This window comes from Nipponia nippon, unplaced genomic scaffold, assembly GCF_047370975.1.
Source record: "Nipponia nippon isolate SJK-2023a ecotype South Korea unplaced genomic scaffold, ASM4737097v1 scaffold_29, whole genome shotgun sequence".
Classification (NCBI taxonomy): Eukaryota; Metazoa; Chordata; class Aves; order Pelecaniformes; family Threskiornithidae; genus Nipponia; species Nipponia nippon.
In genome coordinates, this window is record NW_028262346.1 from 3075761 (window position 1) to 3086128 (window position 10368).

Consider the following 10368-nt stretch of genomic DNA (forward strand, 5'->3'; position numbering starts at 1 on the left):
AATGATGACCGTAGGGAAATTTTCTCGAATAGGGCATATCGCAGCGGCTACAGCAATTTGACACGACTGGTGAGTTTTTCATGCCCTGGGGTAACACCTTCCATTGATACCTGGCGCACGGGTGTTGAGTGTTAGGCTCAGGAACAGTAAAGGCAAAGCGTACTCTATCTTCTTCATGCAAGGGAACACTAAAAAAGCAATCTCTAATATCCATAACCACTATTTGATAGTCAGGTGGAATCATGGCCGGAGAAGGGAGGCCCGCTTGTAGCAGGCCCATGTCTTGTATACATGCATTAACTGCGCGTAGATCATGTAGCAGTCGCCATGTCCCCGATTTTTTCTTTATCACGAAAATGGGGGTGTTCCAGGGACTTGTAGAGGGTTCGATGTGTCCTGCGTCAAGTTCTCGTTGTACCAATTGTCGAACAGCCGCCCTCTTTTCCTCTGTCAATGGCCGCTGCTCTACCCACACTGGCTTATCTGTCAACCAGGTGAGTTTTAATGGGCGGACACAGGCAGTGGCCATTATGATAAATTTGTACGCAGCGCTATATTCATCTTCTGCAAGCAACATCGTCCCAAGATGACAATGGGTAACTCAGCAATGACGGGGTTACACCATGCTACCCTAGCTTGTCCGGATTCCGGATCCTTCAACATAATTTGCATTGGGTTCCTGCTTTGATGCGAGGTCTGCATGCCTCCCACGCCTTGCAGCGAACCTCTCGGTTTGAGTGGCCAATCATCTGGCCATAGATGTGATGGGATTACTGTAACATCCGCTCCTGTATCTAAAAGGGCTCTTAACACGAGGCGTGGTGTTCCCCCCAACGCTGGGAGCCATGGGGTAACTATAATATCTACTTCTGGTCGTGTGGTCATGTTTAGGGTGAGTGCCACATACGGCGAGGCTCTATCCCCAGCCTCCTCTATTGCGCGCTCCCATCTCCCCAAGGCAGCTGAGTTGGATATTGCATCATTGGGACCGCAGGCGACTGTGCTGGTCCCGGGGAAGGAGAGACTCCCTGTGCCATACATTGCGCTGCTGTCGTCGGGCCTGTTGAGCTGATCACTGGGGCAGGTGGGGATGGCACGGCCCTCAGCCATCCCCTCTTCTCGTTTCCCCAGCCCGGTCTCCTTTGCTGACTCCCCGATTTGCACTGTCGAGCTCTGTGGCCTAGTCGCCCACAGCGCCAGCATCGTAGGTCTCTCTTTCCTTCCCCTGTTCCGGGGGTGTTTATTTTTGAAGGGCATTGTCGCGCCATGTGTCCTTGCCCCCCACACCTATGGCACATAAGTCGTGCGCCGCGGCAGGCCGCATGGACTGCGGCCACTACCGGTTGCATACTTTGCGCCTGTTCCTGTTCCAGCACATAACGAATCATCTGTGAAAGCGTGGTCCCTATGGGTAACTGTCTTAGCAACACTGCAGTTTGTGGGTTTGCTTGCGTACGTGCACAGTCAAGCAATATTGCCTCCTTAGCCTGCTCAGGAAGTCGAGCAACCTGGAGCGCCGCTTGCAGCCGGTCTAAAAACTTTGTGAAGGGCTCACTTAACGATTGCTGTATTTGGACCCATGGAGGCTCCCTTCTATCAAGAGCTGCGATGATGCGTATCGCTTCCTGGGCAGCTTTCGAAGATGCAGCAAAATCGCGCCCCCGCATTCGCTGAGCCTGTGCCTGAGGAGTTGCGAACTGCCCTTCACCCATCAACTGCTCCTGCCATGGGTTGGCCTGTTGCGCCTCGATAACAACTTGGGTGCACCGATTCCTCCACTCCTCCCTAAACAATACCATCATCGAGGGGGTCAATACGGCCCGCATCAACTGAATGATATCAAAAGGTGCAAGCGGCGTTGCAAAAACACAGTCTAGTAGGACTTGGGTTTCTGGGGAATTTAATCCATGACTTTTCACCGCTGTGACCAATTCTTTCACCAACTTCGCATCTAACGGTTGCCACTCATATCCTCCACCTGGGGCTGCTCGGATAGGAAATGCTTGAATCGGAGGGGCCTGGAATCGCACTCCTTCCAAGACACAATTTTTTGCAATCATCTGCCAATCCGTCCCGTTTGCCCTCTCTTTCGGCATTCCCCCTGGCATAAGACTTTCTGCATTTGCCACCACCCCTCTCAATCGGCTGATCAATGCCTCGAGTTCCCTTGAAACCTCGTTAGTCCGTCTCGGAAGTGGGGGCAGATGAGTAACAATCGAGGATCCCTTGTCGCCCCCTTCGCCCTCACTGCTATCAGAGCTCATGGGGTAATCGTGTACAGGCTCCCTCCACTGTGAGGGAATACCAGTTTGATTTCCCATTGCCCCAGGGATAGGGGTTCCCTCTGGTGGCTCAGGTATCACTGGCAGTGCTGGGGGAGCCCTACCACCCCCCCCCGATGTCCTGCGCTCCGCTCTCTGTGTGTCCAGCACTCATCGATCACTGGGATACAATGGGGCGTCCTCAGGTGTTTTGCCTTCTTTTTCTCCTTCCCGCCATCTTCCTTCACATAGTTCACGATACCGCTGGGATCCCACATCAGCCCCCGGGACCCAATCCAGCAACCTATCAGTCAGCTCCCTTTCCACACATCGTTGCAACTCACCCCAGGGGTACTGAGGAAGTGGCAGATCCGCCCGTGCAGGAGGTGCCGAAGGTTCCGTGGGTGGCCGCTCTAAACTCCCCACTTGTATCGGGAACACCTTTCCCGAATCCTTTGCTCCCGCTGCACCATAGTCTCCCTGCACCTCCCCTTCCTCCGTTGGCTCAGCCCCCAGTAACAACGGTTCCGTCTGTGTCCCACAGGCCACTCCTTCCCAGCCAGCCTGTGTCCCCTCCGAAACTAAACTTGTTGGCTTTTCGTTCCCAGGAGATTCATGCCCCATCAGCGCGCCACGTGCAGCAGGCCGGCGCCGCCTTGCCGCAAACCCCCTCTTGAGCACCCTTGTCGTTACCGACTTTAGTACCTTTATGAGTTCCGCGAGCTCCATCGCTGTTGCCTGATCACGTCGGGGCCACCACTGTGTAGCAAACACTACACATCAAAATTATCCCGCCAGATCTCCAGCCGACCCGGGCTTTATACCCCCAGCAGTAGGCGTGTCATGTTATAAGGGGCGGAGACAAGGGAGGGTCGACCCTTAACTCTTTCCGTACAGCACGTGATCTTCCGGTCGCCAGCCCTTATCTTTACTACACAGCTCCACCAAAGTCAATTTACACCAAATGAAGTCTTCTTCCTTCTTTATTTTGCTTTATCTATCTTTGCATTGCAGTGTTGCTGCCTGCAGAGCCCAGTGGTGAAAAACAGCAGGAGTCACCTTATAGTGGCTTTTGTATATTTGCAGCTCAATGCCAAGTGCCTTTGGAGGTCTGAAAGAACAGCCTACTACTACAGGTCATATGTACTTCTTTCTGTATCAGCAATAAATTGCAACACACAATTCTGTGCTAAGCAAACAAATAATAATAAAAAAGGGAGAGAGCAATTTTCATTTCTCTGCTGTGTAGGTAATATTCCAGGCCACTAGAGTTGGTTGGAAAAAGAAAGGAAAGGTCCTTCAAGTCTTTCCAGAGCTGACCACTGTGCTAGGTCATAATGCAAGCAGATAAAGCTGAACACTTCCTTGAAGCTCTTTCCAATGTAAGTAGTTGTACATTTAAAGCAATTTGCAGCTAATATTTTTTCTTTCCTTTCTTCATCATCTCTGATAAAAACAGGTCTTTTTTACTTAGTAATAGATATTGTAACCTGCTTCCCTTTCTCGTTCCCTTTCACTTTTCCCTTCTAATTTCTCTTTCCAGGTCTGCTTTCCCTTTCCCTGTTTTTCTCCTTTCCCTTTTTTCTCCTTCCCCAGTTAAAATCGAAATCTTCTTTTATAGGCAAAGGAGAAACACACCTTATATATGAAGATACAAACTTATTGTTAGTATAGTTGAAACTTTAATAGTCTAATCCAAGAATCATTGTTAGCCAACATTGTATTATTACAGAAAAGAAACAATAATAATAATAAGATTAAAACTGTAATACACACACTTCTTAGTTTCTATCCCTTGCCCTGCTATTATGCTCACCCTTCCCTTACTCCTCCGTGTCACAAGGTTGATGGTTTCTTTCTGGTGGTGGTAGTGGTGGTGGCAGGGGATTACAGTGAGTTGTCAGTATCTGGAGTCCTTGGCCAGGAAGAATATCATGCTGATGTTGATGGTTTCTTCCTCCTCTCTCTAGGATCCACTTGGGGTCATTTTTTCCATGTTTCCAAGCACACTTTTGCACCTTGCTCTTTCTTCATTGGTCTGCATCTCCATGTTACACCCTAATGTGCTATAGATGTTCCCTTTTATGAACGTTAGACACTATTTCTTTGTTCTCTTTGTTACCCCTAAAACTAGTTTCATCCAGCTCCAGGTCTGTGTTTCTTTAACTGACCATGGATGAGTTGTTTATAACTGTGGGGTCTCCAGTCCCAGCCTGTGACGCACCTGTTATCACCCCACACGCACTCCTCGGCTCTGCATCCCATGTTCTCACTTCTTAAGGCTTCTTCTACGATACCAGGTCTGTATTTCTCTACGCTATGTCATTGTGTTAGTCACAAATATCTCCTTCTACGCAGAATAACTGCTTCTTATTGCCATCTATATATAGCTATGGTTGTACCAAAGATAAGCAAAAGTAAAACAAACAAGTCATAGTCACCTTGTAATTAGAAAAATTGCAGTTACAGCTAAACGAGGTTAAAGAAAGCTGCAGGCAGGTCAAGAAAAGTTCAGCCAGTGCAGGCCTCACAAGCCACAGACCTGAAGCCTTGTAAGCTCATAACAAAGCCTGTGGCCTTCTATTAGCAATGGCAGTAGGGTATTACAGGGTTAAAGAGTAACACCTCTTCTTCTAATTCCATATTCTTCTTATTCCTCCTTAATTTTCCCCTTTTTTCCTTTTCACCTTTCAATTTGTTTTCCTTTCCTCATTTTCCTTCTCCTTTTCTTCTTTATTTCCCCTTTTCCAATTTATTTTGCCTTTCCTCTTTCCCTCTAAACCTGGGTCTTAAAAATAATTACTGTACTGCAACATTTATATTCCAGCAAGCTCTCCCCATGTCTCCTATGCTGCTCTCAAACCTCTGCATCGCTCTTTAGCTTCCCAAAAGCAGCCTGCTAAAAAGGCAATGGTTTTAAAATATAGGATACACATTTGCAAGGAATCAACATGTGTTATATTGGCATTTCCTTTCTTTTTTATCTCAAAGAAGAAATAATAGTGAGTAGATTTGTTAAATAGTTCTCTACTCTTTTAAAGGCCTGCAATGAAAAGTGCTGTTTCTCTAAGAAAAACTGAAGGCCAAATCTTGGGATACAGGCTACTTTCTCAAATACCTCATTTCTAGTCAATAGAGAATGGATTACATGGGTGATTAAGAACATGGGCAGGAAAGTTGATTAGTCTCTCATGGCTTTTTTTAGCAACAAAACTTTGCGTAGCCTAAAAATTGTATATAGAGCAGACTTAGTCCCTGCCATGACCAGAGATTATGAAGGGAATTACTTAAGGCACTCTGAATGCTGAACACAGCCTAGGCAGATTAGAACATAAGATCATAAACCTGTTAAAATTTGTGTAAGTAGAAATGAAGGATACTGAATAAAATGAAGTTACATTTCATAAAATATTGCAAAATAGAAAAGATCAAATTTGGTTGTACACATACTATTGCATATACAGAAAGATCTTAATGATAAATGTGTCAGACAATTTTTTAATACTGTTCCAGGGACATCTGAAGTTTGAGGATAAAAGCAGTGACCTAATCATAATTTTTGTCCAGTTATAACTTAAATGCAAACTTGTCTTCTGGACTCAGAGCTGTTCTTCCACTTTTCAGATAAGAGGAAAATTTTCCAGTGAGTGTACTTGTTGATGATTTCAGGATAGCTTTATGAGTATTTAAAATTTTAAATCTTTGAGCATTATAAGTACTAAGTATTTGATCAGGCTATATTTAACAGATTGGGAGTTTTGTGTACATAAATTCAAAAATATAGATATATGAGCACTGTTTTCTAAGATATTCATAATCAGCTCTAAACTTCTGAATTTTACCTACAGGTAAATCCAGTATGTGTTTGCAAATTAACAGAATGGAAGCACATTTGACACAAAAATAATGGGATTTTGCAACAAATGAGGGAAGCTAAGATTTTGAAAAGGGACTGAAAAGTAGAAAGTAATACCAAACTGTATTGTGTAAACTTGCAGACTACTTGTTATCTTTAATCTATATGAGCTATTTCAATTCTATCTTTAAAATCAAGCATCTAAGTTTTTCTTATTTTACTCCCAGCTACACTAGCATTAGAGAGCAATTGCCTTCACAGTGATCATATTATGGAACATGGTCAGCTGAAACTTATTTGTGGTGAGAAAAGTCCTATATTTGTGCATCACTGTGTCTTTCTTGCAATTTCTACATCTTCAATCTATATTTTAGAGTTCCTCTATTTAGCTCAAGTACAATGAAAAGCAAATTCTACCTTTCTTAAAAACTGAAGTGAGGAATGCTACCAAATACTCCCCTTTAAACAAAACCAGATTTAGTTCCACTTCTGAAAAATTTTAGTGTAGTCTTCCATTGATCTTTCCAGCAAATTTTTCATTTCTGTTAAATATACATGTAAATTCATCAATATAATAAGCCATAGGGCCAGTAGTCAATCTTTACCTTCCTGGTATCACCAGATTAAGAAGTCTGCTGGTCAGTGTCAAGAACAAGTCTTTTTATGGGGCACAACATAGATCCAAATGTCAGAAAATGCATCGTTCTTCAACTGTATGTTCTACATGTCATTCTTACCAATTATACAAGCATGTTACCTTCTATTGTGACCTCAGAGCAAATATCAAGCAATGACAGTCATGTTAATCCATGCTCAAAATTGGACTTCTGCACACTGTGTAGATCCAATGTCTCGCAGTAGGCTTATTTTCAACAGACCTATCTGCTAGTCTATGACTCGGAGAGTTCTTCACCACTTGTAGTTTTAAAGAAACTGTTCATAAATTTTTCAGAGCAGGAAAATCACTGTGCATGTCCCTGGCTAGACTGTAGTTTGATTATTATCATCTCACCTTTTTTTACTTGATATCAACTGTCTTTTCTGTCTAATTCTATTTAGATTTCCAAAGTACTGTTTCTATGCTCAATTTAACAAAAAAAAAAAAGTTTCCATCATCAAAAAAGTGTCATTTTCTTCCAATTATATTAGAAAGTTTGTTAAGAGATATTGCTTCTCCCTACAAAAATTCAGTAATTTACATTGTCGGACTATCACTGATATAGCAGTATCACAATGACTGCCACATCCTCCTATACTGTTTCAGCTCAGTATTATTCTTCTCACCCCATCTGCAGCATTCTTGCATGCTCTTAGACATTTACTTCATTTCTCCTCAGGGATTACAGGCTGAAGTCATCCCTGTTTACTTTATTTCTTATATATGCTAGATATGAACATGTTTCTTTTCTGTTTTGTTTGTAATCTAGGGATGAGAGAAAGTGAGATAGAGAGAGTTATGAATATGTATGAAATAGGAAAGAAAGGGGGCGGGGAACCCAAACACAAAAAAACCCACCTTGCAAATTCTACACTGCAGTAAATTCTGAATGTTCGACACATCCATTTACTCTTTATCAATCAGTCTGAAAAACTGCAAATGTTGCATTCGGAAATTGTGGGCCATGCTAATTCCTCAAACCTCTTTACCGGCTTCATTCAGGTCATACTATTAACAGATTTGGCCCTGAGTTCCTCAAAGCTCTGTAGAAACGTATTTGAAAGATGACATTTTTTGCAGTTACACACCCTCTGTCATCAGCCAGTGTAGCAAACACTACACATCAAGGTTATCCCCCTAGATCTCCAGCCGACCCGGGCTTTATACCCCCAGCAGTAGGTGTGTCATGTTATAAGGGGCGGAGACAAGGGAGGGTCGACCCTTAACTCTTTCCGTACAGCACGTGATCTTCCGGTCGCCAGCCCTTATCTTTACTACATTTCCCCCTCCCTTAGCTCCAGTAGTTCTGGATCTTGCTGGGGAAGCTGCGTGTAAAATAATCGATATATGGTAAGACTTATACAGACACGCATCCGTTACGTTCATAGATTTTGCCCAGTCCAGCCAGTAGTTCGTCGCGGCTCCCTCATTACTCCCCCACACCATCAGGATGCATAGGGAAATGGTAACCTGTCAAGATAAGACTCAATAGATTGATTAATGTCTATACGGTCGAATATTTCGACTGGGTACCCATTCTAGCGTCCCTTTCTCGGTTTGCACACACGCATACCCACGTCCCAAGCAACGGAGGGAATAAGGGCCCCCCATTCACGGGTTTGCAGGTCCCGTACTTGAACCAAAGGGTAAGGCCCTTCGTTCTCATCGAGCCGGAAATGTGCCTGGGTTGCAGTCTGGGTTTTATAGGTGTTCCCTCGAATGGTATGATTTAAGGTAATTAGTGCCGTCGTCAACAGACGCTGTGCCCGAAATAAGGGAGGGTCAAGGGGAGGGGGAACCCCTGTTCCTGGGCTTATCTTTTCCCCCTCCCTAAGTCGGTCGAGTAACTCTTTTAATGTGCGGTGCGCGCGTTCTACAATGCTTTGGCCCGTACTGTTATAGGGAATGCCATGACTCAACTGAATATCCCAGCGCGCGCAAAAGTCCTTTGTCTTCTTGCTGACATATGCCGCTCCATTATCTGTTTTAATTTTTTGTGGGATGCCAAGTTGCGCCATACAGTCCTGCCAATGTAAAATAACTGAGAGAGCATTTTGTTTAGCATGCATAGTCGCTAAAATAACTCCACTGCAGGTATCAACTGTGACATGCAGATACTTACGTGGATTAAAGGGTTCATAAATCGTAACATCAGACTGCCATATTTGGTTGGGCTGCAACCCTCGAGGGTTTACCCCTGCCTCCCAGAGGGGACCTTTGGAACACACAGGACAAGCAGCAATCACAGAGCGAGCATCTTGCAACGTAATGCCAGCGAGCCTAGCTAAACCGCGAGCTCCACAGTGGAGGAGCTCACGCAGGCGGAAAGCTCGCCTTAGGTTAGAAGTTTCTTCAACCGCCAGTACGCTCTTTGCTAAGCTGTCCGCTATTTCATTCCCAGCAGAAAGAAAACTCGGTATGGAACTATGACTATTAACATGGATAGGACAGACAGGAGCGGTTCTCATTTGCAGTGCGGTGAGCAACATTCCGGCAATCTCTGACGTTGCCCCAAGTGCCCATCGGCACTTCTTCAGTAACTTATATACATAGCAAGAGTCTGTGATTAGATCCAAGGCCTCTTCGGGCCATTGAGTGAGAGCCATCCATACCGCCTTGGCCTCAAGATACTGCACGGATTGCCCTTGATCTTGATAACTAATGTGGGTCCACTGACCATCCTCCTGCCATGTAACGACAGCTTTCCCAGTAATCGATGACGCGTCGGTAAAAACCGTGCGGCCTCCGGTGGGTTGTTCAACTATGGCACTAGCTGGCAAAAAATGGAGTACCTGGATTATCTCCCCACAGGGGTGTGGTCTTAGACCTTCAATACGACCCGTAAATTCAGCTATCGCCGCTTGCAGGAGCCCCACTTGTGGAAGTACCAACTCCCACTGTGCCAAAGAACAGGGCAATGCAATGACCTCCGGGTCCTTCCCTGTTAAGTGTTGAGTTTGCCTCCGACAGCGGAGAATAAGCTGGGATAATAATGTTGGCCAAGAAATTAAAGCCGTCTTTGGTTTGCCTTGATACAACCGAGCAAAAGGCCAGCCTTTTTCACCATTATTTTGAATTAGTAAACCATGGCCAGCGGTATCGGTCATGTAAATCAGGGCAGCGACCGGTTGTTCAGGTGTAAATCGAGCAAGACCCCAATGCTGGGCCCACTTCATAATTGTCCTAAGAATCTCCTGATGGTTTCTTGAAAGAGTCCTTGGAGCTAGCAGGGAATCTCCTCCTTTCAGGAGTTGATATAAGGTAGTCATTTCTGCCTCAGATATTGGAATAAAGTTTCTAAGCCACAATAGTTGTCCAATTAATTTTTGCACCTCATGGAGTGTTGTCACTGTAGTCCGAATTTCAAATGATTGTGCTGTCACGCTTCGTGGCCTCAGTTGAGTACCTAAATACTTTACTGCACGCCCTACCTGCGTTTTCCGAGGCTCAATGTGTAACCCATGCTGCTCCAAACTGACTATCAGCTGCACGCGTGCCTTTTCCAGTAACTCCTCTTGGTTGGACGCCAATAACACGTCATCCATGTAATGGAAAATGATGACCGTAGGGAAATTTTCTCGAATAGGGCATAT